Consider the following 15551-nt stretch of genomic DNA (forward strand, 5'->3'; position numbering starts at 1 on the left):
CGAGGATGAAGGAGGGAGAGGGTGGCGAGCGTGGGCAGCGAGACGAGAGGTTGAGGGGGGGCAGGGGCCCACGCAGCTCTCAATTAAGTGTACTTGGGTTCCATGGAAAGGCAGAGAGTGAAAGAAAAATCGCTGGCAGGCTGAGTCACACCATCGGGGTGAACAATCGGAAGCAATTCTCCTTCCCACTGCCGGGGAGGAATCAAAAGCCATTCTGCCCTGCCGCCTTTTGTGTGCAGGCTGGGGCACTGCAGCTGAGCCTTCCTCCGTCCCCCCGGTGGGCAGCTTGTGTCTTAGCAGTGCTGATTGACGGTTCTCCCCAGGAACCAGATTACCCACCAATCCCAACCTGCCCTTCTCCCTTCCAAAAATAAAGCCACAGTTACATGCAAAGCTCATGCAAATTTAACCCCACAGCTGCTCGTGCAGTGGGTGCTCCCACGCGAGGGAGCGGAAGGTGGGCCTCATGCACATCCATGGCTCGGGCACCGCCGAGCCCCAGGGCCCCACGAGCTGGGCAGTGCGGCTGAGGGGCCCACTTCTCCTCTTGGCCAAGGGGGCAGCATGGAAAGAGCCAGATCTTAAGTAGAGGAGATGTGAGACATCCAGGAGGGCTGGGAATCTGGCTAGACTCCTTCCCGTCCTCTCTGGTCAGAGATTAAAAACCCGGGACCAGTTGGGCTTTGGAGGCCTGAACGCAAGGGACAGACAGGTCCCCCTGTCTGCCAAACCCTTGCCAGCCTAGAGTACAGACCAAGTGGGTACCTCCTAGAAGGGTAAATTTGAAGGTACTAGGTCTGTGTCAGAACCAACAGGGTCTTGGACAGGCATTCAAACTTAGGTTTGACCTATTTATCATCTCCAAAGTGTTAGTTGTGTCCGACTCTTTGGGACCCCATGGACTGTAGCCTGCCAGGGTCCTCTGTCCATGGGATTCTCCAGGAATGAATATTGGAGTGAGTTGCCATGCCCTCCTCCAGGGGATGTTCCCGACTCGGGGATCGAACCTGAGTCTCTTACGTCTCCTGCATCGCAGGCAGATTCTTTACCATCTGAGCCACCAGGGAAGCCCTATCTCCCATCTTGGTGGCTGTCTAAAGGATACGAGGTCAGATTCAGGTTCAGTATGGACAAATCTGTGTTAAATTAGCCACTCGGGCCATGGGCTTGGGAAAGGGCAGTGGGGACACACTGTTAGCTACGTGACACTCCTGGTCCATGTGCCAAAGTTGGTACCTGGTTGCTGTTGTTCTTTACTTGCTAAGTTCTGTTCAGTGCTTTTGCAACCCCATGGACTGTAGCTTGCCAGGCTCCTTTTTCCATGGGACTTGCCAGGCAAGAATACTGGAGTAGATTGCCATTTCCTTCTCCTGGGTATCTTCCCAACTCAGGGATCAAAACTGAGTCTTCTTCATTGCACGTAGTCTCCTGCATTACAGGTGGATTCTTTACCACTGAGCCACCTGGGAAGCCCTGGAACCTGGTTAGTCTTTGGCAAAGCAGATGACCCAGCATCTTAAGTTGAGTGGGAGATGTCTCGAGTTCCCTCAGGATCTCTGACACTGTGGAATGCCTTTGTGGCTCCATCTCTCCAGAATCATGACCCTTCCTTTGCCTGACTCAGCTCCACACTGTGGTCCTCCTTCACTCTCCAGACCAGGTTCCTGGATTCTGAGGAAATCAGCAAGGGAGTGACCTCACATTCCATTTCATCCCAGGAGCCAGGGAGAGGAAAATGCAGGGAGCCTCTCACTAGAGGCGCCATTTGAGCAGGAAAAGGGCTTGAGGCCCCTTCCGGGGCATCACAGATATACCTACCTAATCACTCCACCTGTGCATGAGGTCTATCCTAAGACAGTGGGAGCCCCCAGGGAAATTGGTAGGACAAGAAACAAGTTGGTACCAGATCACAGAATGAAGAAAAGCTTTTAGAGACTAGAGGTGTTGCTTCAATGCTTCACAATAAGAGGCCAGAGTAGTGGCGTGACTTGTCCAAGGAAACACAGCAAGGCAAGTGCAGAGCTGGGGCTAGAAGCCTGGCCTCCTAACTCCCCAGATGGCTTACTTCCCACTTCCAGCTTTCTCTATCAAGAGAAGGAAGGGCAGGAGTGAAAATATCATTCTGTACTGAGAGGTACTGATTTAAAAATATTCAGATTAGGGACTTCCCTGGTAGTCCTGTGGTTAAGAAGCCACCTTCCAGTGCAAGGGATGCAGGTTCAATCCTTGGTCGGGGAACTAGAATCCCACATGTTGCAGGGCAACTAAGCCCACCTCCTGCAACTAGAGAAAGCCTGTGGTGTCACAATGAAGACCCAGCACAAAACAAAAAACAAAAAACTCAGATCAAAGGATCCAAACTAAAGATGAGATGAAGTTCCCCACCCCACATCCCAGCAACCCGCAATGTGTCACCATCAGCCATGAACAGGGGCTGAGGGCAGGTAATAAGTGGTATCTCTCCAAGAAAAATCAATGGCAAACTGGAACTTGTAAATTTGGCTGGTGCAGGGCTGTGACAAGGACTTCTCTGGGGGCTCAGTGGTAAAGGATCTGCCCTGCCAATGCAGGAGACACAGGAAATGTGGGTTCAATTCCTGGGTTGGGAAGATTCCCTGGAGGAGGAAAAGGCAATCCACTCCAGTATCCTGCTGAGAAAATTCATAGAGGAGCCTGGTGGGCTACAGTCCATGGAACTGCAAAAGAGTCAGACACAGTTGATCATGCACACACAGAGCAGAAAGCTCTTGACCACCCACAACACCCTAGGAGAGCTCTGCCTCAGGAATAAAAGAGGGAGATCTTACAACAACCTTCTGAGTCTTCCAGAAGGTTGGTAGGTGTGAGAGAAGGATGGAGGGTCGATGCAGGAGGGGAGCGTTTGTTCTAAAGAAGCTACCCTTCCCTACTCACCTCTCCCCTCATCCCCACGACTGACTGGCTTTTATACTCACTGAGTGTATTCAGTACATGGGCTTCCCCAGGTGCCGCTAGTGGTAAAGAACCCACTTGCCAGTGCAGGAGATGTAAGACACACAGCTTCGATCCCTGGTTGGGAAGATCCCCTAGAGGAGGCATGGCCACCCACTCTAGCATTCTTGCCTGGAGAATCCCATGGACAGAGGAGCCTGGTGGGTTACAGTCCACGGGGTTGCAAACAGTCAGACATGACTGAGGTGACCTAGCACGCACAGCACTGAGTGTATGTATTCAGTATGTGTGAGTTTATGCATGGAGTGGGAGTCGGGGTGGGCATCTGGTAAGTTTCAGAACTCAGAAAGGAACTGGAATTGAGGAAACCCTTGTTCTGGATGCTGGAAATGACCTAGAGGAGCTTGAAGAGTTTAACTTGGTCCTTTAGGGAATGTACCCCTCAGTATTTGGAGTTGTCTGTGGGCAGCTGAGTGTTCTTTGTGGGCTCAGAGGAATGGCCTGTCTGTTGAGATCTCTGTGCATAGCAGGGGAACCTCCCCAAATCCTGATTATTTCTGACATTTCTGACGAGTCTCTACAGGTCCTGAGTTAATCCTTTCTTCAGAGCATCTGATGTCTCTGGCTGGGGAGTTTTGACTTCTGCATCAGCTCTGTCCTGATCTCTCAACCTTCTGCTTCTTCCTCCTCCAGGGCACGTTCCTGGCAGTGAACTAGGAGCCAGAATAGGAGCCTTTGGTGAGCATCAAGCACCCCTCTATCTTCTTGGAGCCCCTGGCCCACACTGGCCCTGACAGTGAGATAGTTAACATCTCTTCAAAGCCCAGGGATCCCACAGGGCTGGCCCTTGGCCGCCCCCTAAGTGGGGGGCAAACCACCTGGTAAGCAGTCCATTTAGCTGGGACTCTGCTTCCTAGCTGCTTCAAGAGGCTCAAGAGGGAGGGGCTATATCTATACTTATAACTGATTCATTGTTGTACAGCGGAAACCAACCCAACATTCTAAAGCAATCATCCTGCAATTAAAAATTAAAAAAATAAACAAACAAAGAAAACAGATAACAATGACAAAAAAGGTTAACAGGATCACTAGTATTAAATAGACTACGACAACAGACATAAACCAGCATGTGTTTATGTATCAACCATTATTTATTCTCATGAGGGGCAGACCAAGGGTAAGGATGTCAAGCAGGAAGTCTGACATCTCTTGACCTCCTGTCCCCTTCCCTTAGTCACTTGAAATTTTGTTGACTACTTAAGGGACAAGGAAAGGGAAGCAGCTGGGAAGCAGAGTCCCAGCTAAATGGACCTCTTACCAGGTGCTTTGCATACAGTGGTCTGTAGGGAGCTATGGCCCCTGATACTTCAAGCTCCTTTGAATTGGGTCCTGATCTCATCTGTCCTTACAACAACCTTGGTGGCTCAGATGGCAAAGAATCTGGCCGCAATATGGGAGACCTGGGTTCAATCCCTGGGTTGGGAAGATTTCCTGGAGAAGGGAATGGGAACCCACTCCAGTATTCTTGCCTGGAGAATCCCATGGACAGGGAAGCCTGGCGGGCGACAGTCCATGGGGACTCAGAGAGTCAGACATAACTGACTGACTAATACACTCCTTGGTCTCAGCTAGAAGAACTGATTCTAGAAGCCAGGACTGCTGGTCATGGGCCAGAGCTCATCGACTGCCTTGGATAGCCTTGTCATGGAGCAGGCAAGGTAAAGGCAGGATGGATCCTACCCGGTGGATGCACGACACCTCCCAGTGCTTGTATCAGCAGATGCTGCAACAGGGGTGAACTGCTGGGAGCACCCGCGTCTTTGTTCCACATTCCTAAGTGTTTGGTGAGCACTTATTATGTGCAGTCATCATCAGGACCCTGTAGATACAGCGATGAGGAGACAGAGTCTGCCTTTACTGACATGTAGAACTGTGTCAGGAAGTGACAAATGTAGTTTGCCTTCAAGGCCCTGTACAATCTCCCTTCTCTCTTTACCTCCCATTATAGCACTTCCCAACTGATCAGGGCACAGGGTCATTGACACTCAGGGGTGCAGCTGACATTGAGAGTGACCTCCTCGCCAGCATCCCCGATGCCCTCATAATTTTCCAGTCTCCATGCCTTTGCTCATGGGGCTTCTTCCTATCTGAAGTTCAGATACACACACACACACACACACACATACACACACACACACACACACTCTCTCTCTCTCTCTCTCAGGTCCAGTCCTCTCTGGTTTCTCCTGCTCAGTAGACTTTGTACTTTTGGGCAGTACTTTTGTCAACCAGATAGTAAATGCCTTTTGAGCCCAGATTCTCAGGAACACACCAAAGAATCAAGATCTCCTAGCAAGCCTGGACTGTGACTACTGCCCTTAGAGCCTCTCAAGTTACATCTATTAAAGCTTCTCTACTCTAAGCCCTGCACCCACTTCTGCATCTTACTCCCTGCAGGCAGGTTCATCTCTACAAGCACTGGGAGGAAACTCCATCAAGTTCTTCAGCTCCTAAACTTACATGCAATTGACATGATTCTTGCCTGTCTGTGCCTGTCAGTGAACTTACATCAGGCTAATCTTTCCAGCCCTGCTATGATTCCACCAACTCCAACCATCTCAGAGGTCCACCTCTAAGAACCATGTCCTTTTCTTCTATTTCTTCACATTCTTGCTTTGTTATTCTTAACAAAGAGCACTTAAATATGCAGAAGTCTGCCAACTCCAAAGCAACATCTGAACTCCATTTTCCCTCCCCAAATCATCATCTTTCCTCCTGTGCATAGCCAGCTGCTGCTGCTTCTTTTGTGAAAACATTTATTTCTATGGTTGCACTAGGTCTTATTTGTAGCACACAGCATCTTCCATCTTTGATGCAACATGTGAGATCTTTTAGCTGTGGCATGTGGATTCTTTAGCTGCAGCACGTGGGATCTAGTTCTCTGACCAGGGATTGAACCCAGGCCCCTTGCATTGGGAGTGTTGAGTCTTAGCCACTGGACCACGAAGGAGGTCTTCAGCCAAGCTTCTTGAGAAAGAAGGTTATCCTCATTTTTTCCACTTGCTCCTTCCCACTCGGGTTTAGTCCACAAAAGCTTGGTTTCTGTCCCTCCCAATCCACTAGAATTTCTCTCCAGGGATGTTGCTCATCCAGCTGATACTTTTCAATAGTTATCAAACTTGACCTCCCAGTCACTCCATATTGTTTTTTAACTCCATCCTTTTGGGAACACTATTTCCTTTACTTGCTGTGCTCAGTCACTCAGATGATATTATATCTCTTGACTTTTCTCCTATCACCTTTGGCTACTCCCTCTGTCTGTCACTTTTATTTCTTTCATCCTGAAAAGCTGATGGCTCTTCAGGGGTCCACAGTGGACCCTGTTCTCTGCTCCTGGTTGGCCTGTCTTTTCATGGTTTCAGCTGCACCCACACCATGATTTTTGGAGTCAGGTCTGCAGCCCAAACATCTCTCCCAAGCTCCTGACTTGGACATCCAACTGCTCACCTTCACTGGGATGGGTCAATGCATCTGAAACTAACATGTCCAAAACAGAACTCGCCACTCTCTCCTCCCTGCCATTACCCGCCTCCCCACAACAGGTCCCTCCTTCTGAGTTGCTAGGCTTGAAGAATGGTACAACCCAGCCAGACCTCTAATTCTGAGAAATCTGACCAAGACAGGAACCCTTGATCCCTTCTTCTCCTTTCATCTTGTATCTGAGCAGTCACTATGTTTTACCTTATTTTTTTAAAACTTAAAAAAATCCAATGCACATCCAGGTGGGATCTTTAGCTGCGGCATGCAAACTTATAATTGTGGCATGTTGGATCTAGCTCCCTGACCAGGGATTGAACCCGGGCCCCCTGTATTGGGAGCTCAGGGTCTTAGCCACTGGACCACCAGGGACATCCCAATCCTATTTTTATTATTGATTTTCCTCAAAACCATCATTTCCCTCCAAATCCACAGCATTGTCTTAGTCTGTTTCCATTATATTTCCCTTGGGATATTGGTAGGCCTATATTTTGCACTTTTCCAAGCTTCCCAAGGATTCCCTATTGCCCAAAGTTTAAATAAAGTCCAAAGTAGTAGAGAAGACCTTTGTGATCAGAACTATTTATCTTGTATCTTCATATTATATAGCACCAGGCCCTTCCTTCCCTCCCCTCCATCCATTTTCTATGGATTTGAGTTTTGGAAACGTATAGCATTGTCCAATGACCTTCATCCAAGTTTTCCCACACTGGTCCCTATACCCAAGTACCCAGGACTCTGCTGAGATAGGACTTCCAGTCTGAGGCCTTCCTGCATGTCCTCAATGTGTCCATATTCCTATCACAGCTTCAATCACCCCACAATGCAGGTCCTCTTCATTCATGTCTCTTTCTTAACAGACTTTAAGACTATGTTTCATTCAATGCTATATTCTTAACTCTTAGCATTGTGCCTGATCCAGAGCTTTATAAACATTTTCTGAATGGTTCTCCATTCTAGGGACTTCCCTGGTGGTCCAGTGGTAAGACACTGTGCTCCCAAAGCAGGGGCCAGGGTACGATCCCTGGTCATGGAACTAGATCCTGCATGCCTCAGCTAGGAGCCTTCATGCCACAACTAAGACGTGGTGCAGACAAATACATAAATAAAATAAAAACCATATTCTATTTCAGTGCATGGATTCTGTGAGCTGCAACACCACGAAACATTTCACAGTGGTGTTTACAAACATTTTCATCCTAAGCCCGACCCTGGGGGGCTCCCTGGAACACACTAGGGCAGTCTGGAACACAGCTGGGACCATCCTTGCTTGGCCACACTCCAGAGAAGGCTCCTTTGGGTGGCACTAGTGTCTCAGTGGCACCACATCTTGAGTGTCTGGTGGGTACATCGGAGTGTCTTGACCTGCTAAGTCTAAGTGTGTGCGTTATAGTCAATGCTCCTGTTGGTGTCAGGTTTCTCCAAGTCACCTGCACTCTGAACTCCATTTGTGAAGACTGTGGGACTCACAGAGTGACCACCCATCCTGTTGTGCTTGGAACTTCCCTGGGAGGTCAGACTGCGGCACTAAAACCCGGAAAGTGAAGTCGCTCAGTCGTGTCCAACTCTTTGGGACCCCGTGGACTGTAGCCCGCCAGGCTCCTCCATCCATGGGATTCTCCAGGGATTCTCCAAGCAGGAATACTGGAGTGGGTTGCCATTTCCTTCTCTAGGGGATCTTCCCGACCTAGGGATCGAACCCAGGTCTCCCACATTGCAGGCAGACACTTCAACCTCTGAGCCACCAGGGAAGCCGGAAAAGTCCCAGTAAAACTGAGATGAGTTGGTGTTCTCATCTAGTCTGGAGGGTGGGATTAGTACAAGAGAAGACTGAATTAGTCCCGGCCACACCCTGACCTGCCACTTGGCCTCTCACTGGGTGGCTGCTGTCTGGGGTGATGTGATGGGAAACCAAGGAAGGATAGCTGCCTCAGTGCCTCTCAGGGCTGTGATGTTGGGCTCCTGGAGGGAAGCGTCTATAGGGAGGGCTGAATCATGAACTGGGGTGGGGATTGGCAAAAAAGAATGTATGTGGACGGGGTGGGTGAATTGTTACGTTTGAGGGAGAAAGAAAGGGGAGAATTGAGCATATGGGTTAGCCCTCATGCCCAACATTCCAACAGACCTCAGAGAGACAGGGAAGCAGCAAGTGGAGGAGGGACCTGAGGGAAGAAGAAAGGGCGATGAGGAGGAGGTCCAGAGGATCTGAGAGGGGGAGGGTGCAAAAGGCTGAGGGGAACTCTCAGAAAGGGGAAGAGCGTGGAAAGGAGACGATGGAGAGGGTGGGAGTAAGACGGAGAGTGCCAGTTGGTCCAGTGTGCAGCAGCAGAGGGAGGACCAGACAAAGATGCTGGGTGAAGGTGGGGCCTCATTGTGATGTAAATGCAGTGATGGGGAGGAGGAGGGAGCTGAGGAAGGAGGGTCCACTGCAGAAACAGCAGTGGAGATGAATGCAGAGATTATATCAGAGCTGCTGCTTATGGAGATCTGATTTCTTTTGTGCAACTGTCACAGGCTGGGTGAGCTGTTATTAACTAAAAGAAGTCAGAGCTTAGCAGAAAGGAGGTGTGTGGTTGAGTGTATCTTAGCTTGGCAGGAGAAACCATGTAGCCTGCAGAAATGAAGCTTTTAGGGACAGGGGCACATTTTAATAGCTGGAGACATCTGAAAAGCTAGCAGCTACTACTCTCTCCCCTACTGCCCAAACCCAAAACATTTAAGAGTAAAAATAAAGAATAAAGTCAAATGAATCTTTAAAACCCCCCAAATGAAAACAATTTTTAAATTAAAAGATAAAATAAATTATAGAATCCTTGAAGATACTTGTTTTATTTGTTTTAAAACACAAAATGACTTGGACTTCCCTGGCAGTCCAGTGGTTAAGACTTCATGCTTCCAGTGCAGGGGGTGCAGGTTTGATCCTTGATCGGGAAAGCAAGATCCCACATGCCTCAAGTGGTGTGACCAAAAAGAAAAAAAAAATACAATGACCTGAAGAGTGGATAACTATTAAAGGTACTTCCAATACTGGCCATGAGAAGTGAAGGTAAGTATACCAAAATGGTGTTTTAACAGGACAAAACCAAGAAAAGAATGATTTAAGAACAAGGCTTTTACCTGGGGGTTTTATTCTTGAAAGTCATTGGGTCAAAGGGAAGAGGGAAGAGCACTAGAAAAACCCCAGGAGCCTTGGAATGGCAAACTCCTAAAAGCACCATTTTCCTCTTGGGCTTCCCTGGTGGCTCGGAGGGTAAAGCGTCTGCCTACTATGCGGGAGACCTGGGTTTGATCCCTGGGCTGGGAAGATCCCCTGGAGAAGGAAATGGCAGCCCACTCCAGTAGTCTTGTCTGGAAAATCCCATGGTCTGTGAAGCCTTGTAGGCTACAGTCCATGGGGTCGCAAAGAGTTGGACACGACTAAGCGACTTCACTTCACTTCACTTCTCCCCACTGAAGAGCGAAGAATCTCACGCAAGGTCCCAAGCAACAGGAAGTGTCAGGGCCATCTGTGTCTATTGCTAATCCTGGTGTCGCACAGAGTTTGGAGATTCTGGGGCTGGAGGGAAGAGAGCAGTAAGAGAGCCCCTCCATCAACCAGGAGGGTTCTGCTGCCTTAGCAAAGATAGGTAGAAATAGCCCCACTGACTGTGAGTCCCTTGGAATGTGTCACCACAGTATCACTGAGCACAGTGCCTGGCACACAGGTGGAGCTCAATAAATGTTCAGTGAATATATACATAAAACAGATAACCAACAAACACCTACTGTATAGCACAGGGAACTATACTCAGTATTTTGTAATAATCTATAAGGGAAAATAGTCTGAAAAAAGAATATATATACATATGACATGATTGAATCACTTTATTGTATACCTGAAACTGACACAATCTTATAAATCAAATATACTTCAATACATTAAAAAAAATTTTTTAATAACATGTTTTCAAAAAGTTCAATGAATGAATGAATGAACTTCCTGCCTTAGAACTCTCTTAGTGCAAATGGATCTTTCCCATTCTAGCAGCTTAAGTTTCATTTCTAAAACACAGACCTGATTGCTTCAGGTTGAGATTCTTTATAGCCTCTCCCCCTTGGCAACAACTGTCCTAATTTCCTTCCTCAGAGACTTGCACTGCCAGGACATTCATGATTCTACACGACCTATTCCCAGACCCCCCTTTCCAGCTCTGTTCCGCCCTTCACCCACCACTGACTGCTCACCATTTCCTCCAGACACCTCTCAGGACATCCTACACCCAGGGCTTTGCTCAGGCTATTGGCTCAGCCTAGAATCTCTTTCACCACTTGCCCCTGTGACCCCAGCCTTCAGCCTGTGCTAACCCCCTCTTCAAGGTCCCACTCAAATATCACCTCCTCCGGGAAGTGCTCCTGTGTCTCCCTTGCTCCTCTGTGTGTCATTTCACAACGGGGGGCCTGGAGGAAGATGAAGCTCTGCACGGGTTTCCTTCTTTCTCTTTAAGTCCTTTATTCTTTACTTAAATTGTGCCCTAATCTTTGGGCTTCTTGAAGACTAACACTGTTGCCTTTGTCTCCATAGACTCAGCTATATGACTCTTAACGAAAAGAGGGAAAGTGAAAGTGTCAGTTGCTCAGTCATGTCCGACTATTTGTTACCCCATAGACTGTAGCCCACCAGGCTCCTCTGTCCACGGAATTCTCCCAGTAAGAATACTGGAGTTGAGTTGCCATTCCCTTCTCCAAGGGATCTTCCAGACCCAGGGATCACACCTGGGGCTCCTGCATTGTAGGCAGATTCTTTACCACCTGGGCCAACAGGGAAGGAGGGAGGGAGCCAAAGAGGCTCCAAGAGGTTGGAAGAAGAAATGTTGATGGGTTGGTGTATAAAATGGCAGATTTCCCAGACTTCTCTGGCGGTCCAGAGAACGATAAGACTCTGCATTCCTAATGCAGGGCCCCGGGTTTGATCCCTGGTCAGGGAACTAGATCCCACATGCCGCAACTAAAGATTCCACATGCCGTGACAAAGATCAAAGATGCCACATGCCACCAAGACCTGGTGCAGCCAAATAAGGAAATAAATATTTTGTTTTAGGGACTTCCCAGGTGGTCCAGTAGCTAAGACTCTGCCTTTCCAATGCAGGGGGCTGGGTTTGTTCCCTGGTTAGGGAACTAAGAGTTGACATGCCACACCTAAAGATCCTGCATGCTGCAAATAAATAAATAAATAAATAAATAAGCCCCAGATACTTATTCACCTCTAAAATATAAAAATATTTTTTAAATGACTAATTCCCTAGCTTTTTGCCTCAGAAATTGCTGTCATAGGCCCTGAACTTCCTTCTTCTGACACAGCTTCCATCCCAAGCTGTACAATTACTACTGAGGGGAGCCGGAGGAGGCATGGACCACCCTCCTATCAAGGCAAGAGTGAAGATGCTCTCATTCCTTTAGGCATCCCACCTCCACTCTGAGTTTCATCAGAGAAAAGATGAGGGTGGATTTCCCTCCTGTTCTCAGTTCTTTCTTTGGAAGAATTGGCTGTGATCTTAGAGCATCCTACAGCCGGCCTGTGCCCTTCTTCTTGCTTTAATCTACCCAGTAATAGCGCTAATTGCCAGGACTTGGGCTCTTCCTCCAGTCCTGTTTTGTCAGGCGTAAAAGTCCTCTCTAATTTTCTGGTTGTGGATACTGTTCCCGCTGGCACTCTTCCTTGGGAGTTCCATGGTCACTTGGGCCTCATGAAAGGCCCTTTCCAACTCGCTCATTTACTGGACCTCATTGTCCACATCCATTCATTGACAGTCTTCGGGATAATTCCTCCTCCCTGCTGCCACAGGCAGGGAGGCACGTGCACATGTGTTCAGATCCCTGGTCCTATTAGCAGCGGGGACACTTGACGCAAAGGACAGCGCTGCCTGAATGGGGAACAGCCCTCCCCCTCTAATAGCTGAGGAGTCCACTGCGCTCATGTGATTTCAAGAAGTATCAGGAGGATTGGTATCCTCTGCAGAGCAGGCTGGGAGGAAGGGGCAGGCAGGCTCCTAATCTCAAACACTGTCAGCTCCATCACTCTAGACAGATAGCTTTACACCCTCCCATTCCTCCCAGAACCAGCTAGTTCTGTTAGGGGAAACACTGAAACCGTCCACCCAGGCCAGGCATCACAGTAACTTCTCGCCTGAGTTATCTTACAACAGGAGGTTCAGGTAAGGAACACGAAACTAAAAGCTACCACCAACTAGAAGAATTCAGTGCAAAAAGGAGAGAGGAGATGCCAGTCCCTATGTCCTACCAACCTCCCAGAATCTTCCTCGCTGGGATCCATCTTGCCTGAGAGATGCACACACCACCAGGAAGGACCTTGAGTCAGAGTGATTGACCAGAGATGACCTGGAAACTAACCCCATCACTATAAAACCTGAGACTGTGAGCCACGTGGCAGAGCAGTTCTGGGTTCACTTACTCTGCTGCTCTCTGCTCAGGCGCCGTTTCCCAATAAAATCTCTCTTGCTTTGTCAGCACATGTGTCTCCCTGGATAATTCATCTCTTAGTGTTAGACAAGAGCCCACTCTTGGGCCTTGGAAAGAGTCCCCCTTCCTGCAACAGTTCCAGAGACTCAATCTTCACCTCCCTCTTGGCTGTCAGCCTGGCATTCAAGGCTCCAGAAGACAGCTCTCAAGTGCCTTCCAGGCTTTTCCTCTGTTTCCTCCCTACACTGAATTCCATTCCAACCAGTCAAGTCTGCTTCTAGGATCTGTGGCTCATACTTGGCTTATGCATTCTCTCCAACCACTGCTTAGGGACCGGGTGGTTGTGATGGCAGAATGGCTGTTCTTTCTCAGTAACTCAGCAAAAACAGTCTTTCAACAGTTTTTAAGGTAATGGTTAACAAGATGGTTGTTAGGACTGTGGAGAAAGTCATTAGAGGAAGCAGAGCAAAAGTAAGTCTCTTATATAGGAGATATAAGAGAAAACAATCAGTGGACCAGAAGGGCTTTCATTATGATCTAACATCACCTGCCTATCAAACTACAGGCCCAGCCCCTCCTGACCTGAACCCAGAGTCAAGCTTGTTTCTCCCTAATTAAGACAGCAATACTCCCCTGAGTACTGAAATCCCACCACCAGGCCTTCCAGGACCTACTCTAGGCCTGCCCTTCCATGAAAGAGACACACTCTGCGCCCACCAGGGCCTGCAGTCTTCTGGTGGGCCTTCTGGTGACTGTGGGCTTCATGGCAGTGCCCTCACGCAGCACTCAGAAGGGTCCTGCCCTAGACAGACCTTCCCCCTTTTCCTAGGCTTTAGCTCTCCTCTGGGAAACACCTCGATAATAGTATTTGATGCACATTTCCTGAGTTGTTTTGCAGATGTGACCTGCTACCTTCCCCCCTAATGGAGGAACTGCTTGATAACCATGAGCACATAGCCCCAAGCCTCCTGGAGCCTAAGGACAGAAAATGCTAAGCCCCGTGACATCACCCTCGCCATCAGCCAATCAGAGAACTGTGCACAAGCTGATTGAGCAACCTGTGACTCCCCACCCCACCTCCACCTGGCTTTTAAAAATGATTTGCTGAAACCTTCTGGAAGCTCAAGGCTTTTTAGGGCACGAGCCATCCATCTCCTTGCATGCATGCGTGCGAGCATATACAGACTCTTCAGTTATATCCAACTCTTTGCCACCCCAAGGACTGTAGCCCACTAAGCACAGAGGTCCATGGGTTTCTCCAGGCAAGATTACTGGAGTGGGTTGCCATTTCCTTCTACAGGGGATCTTCCCAACTCAGGAATCAAACCCTTTATCTCCTGTATTGCACTCAGATTCTTTAATGCTGAGCCACCAGGGAAGCCTGTCTCCCTGTATGGCCTTGCAATAAACCTTTCTCTGCTCCAGACTCCAACGTCTCAGGTTGTTGGCTTCTCTGTGCATCAGGTACACGAACTTGTGTTAACACATGTGCATACATAGCTGTTCAGATGACAGCCCTGATGTCTGGAGGGAAGAGGCAAGGGTTCATAGCTCTGTGATTCCCTAGAGCACCCTGTGGGAAAAGTCTGCACCACAGCAGCTGCTCCCAGGCTCCCCAGCTGGTGGCGCAGATCCGTGTTTGCTTGCCTAGAGAAATGATGACATTTGTTCTGCCAGGAGACAGGACCTGGTGAGTCACTGCTTTTGAATAGGGGCATTTTGTAGTCAAAAGATCACAGGCTTTCAGATCACACTGGTGTGGACTGTACTGTCCCTGGCCATGGGCTACTAGCTGTAAGGCCTTAGGGAAGCTACTTAACTGCTTTGAACCAGTCTTTTTGTTTTTGAAAATTGCAGTTGAATTTCTTGGGCTAGAGAATTTTTTATTATAAGCTGCAGTCCCATATATTGCAGGAAGTTTAGCAACATCCCTGGCCTCTATTTACTAGATGCCAGTTGTACTAGCTCTCTGCCCCACCTCCCCTGCCCTGGCATGAAAATGAAAAATGTCTTAGGGACTTTCCTGATGATCCAGTGGTTGAGAATCCACCTTCCAATACTGGGGAGTAGGGTTCGACCCCTGGCTGGGGAACTAAGATCCCACATGCTTCGGGGTAATTAAACCTGCCTGCTGCAACTAGAGAAGACTGTGTGCCACAACAAAGACCTAGTACAGGAAAAAATTTTAAAAAGGCTTAGAGACTGCTAAATATTTCCCATGGGAGGAAAATGGATCCCAGGAGAAAAGCACTGCTATATACAGCCTAGGGTTGTTCTTAAGTTTGTGCTTAATTGCTCAGTTGTGCCCAGCTCTTTTCCACCCTATGGACTGTAGCCCACCAGGCTGCTCTGTCAATGGATGCTCCAGGCAAGAATACTGGAGTGGGCTGTCATGCCCTTCCCTAGGGCATCTTCCTGGTTCTGAAGATTAGATGATGTGATAGTGAATGTAAAATAAAGTATCTGCATAGAATAGGTGCTCAATACACTTTAGTTCCATTTGCCATTGTAAGTAGAATTTGGCATTTCCCTTCCAACCTTTGGGGCTTCAGAAGTGGGTAGAGTGGGGATGGCTCAGCTTGGTGGAGGATGTTTGAGCCCAGGGGCCTCCCCTAGAAGCTTCCTAG

General features: G+C 48.5%; 1 protein-coding gene across 1 annotated transcript in view; it reads right to left on the reverse strand.

Moving 5' to 3' along the window:
• The window catches only part of LZTS1 (leucine zipper tumor suppressor 1), a 68530-nt gene that overhangs the window by 24881 nt on the left and 28098 nt on the right, over positions 1–15551 (reverse strand). The gene's annotated exons all lie outside the window — the stretch shown is intronic.

This window comes from Oryx dammah, unplaced genomic scaffold (assembly GCF_014754425.2).
Source record: "Oryx dammah isolate SB20612 unplaced genomic scaffold, SCBI_Odam_1.1 HiC_scaffold_1, whole genome shotgun sequence".
Lineage (NCBI taxonomy): Eukaryota > Metazoa > Chordata > Mammalia > Artiodactyla > Bovidae > Oryx > Oryx dammah.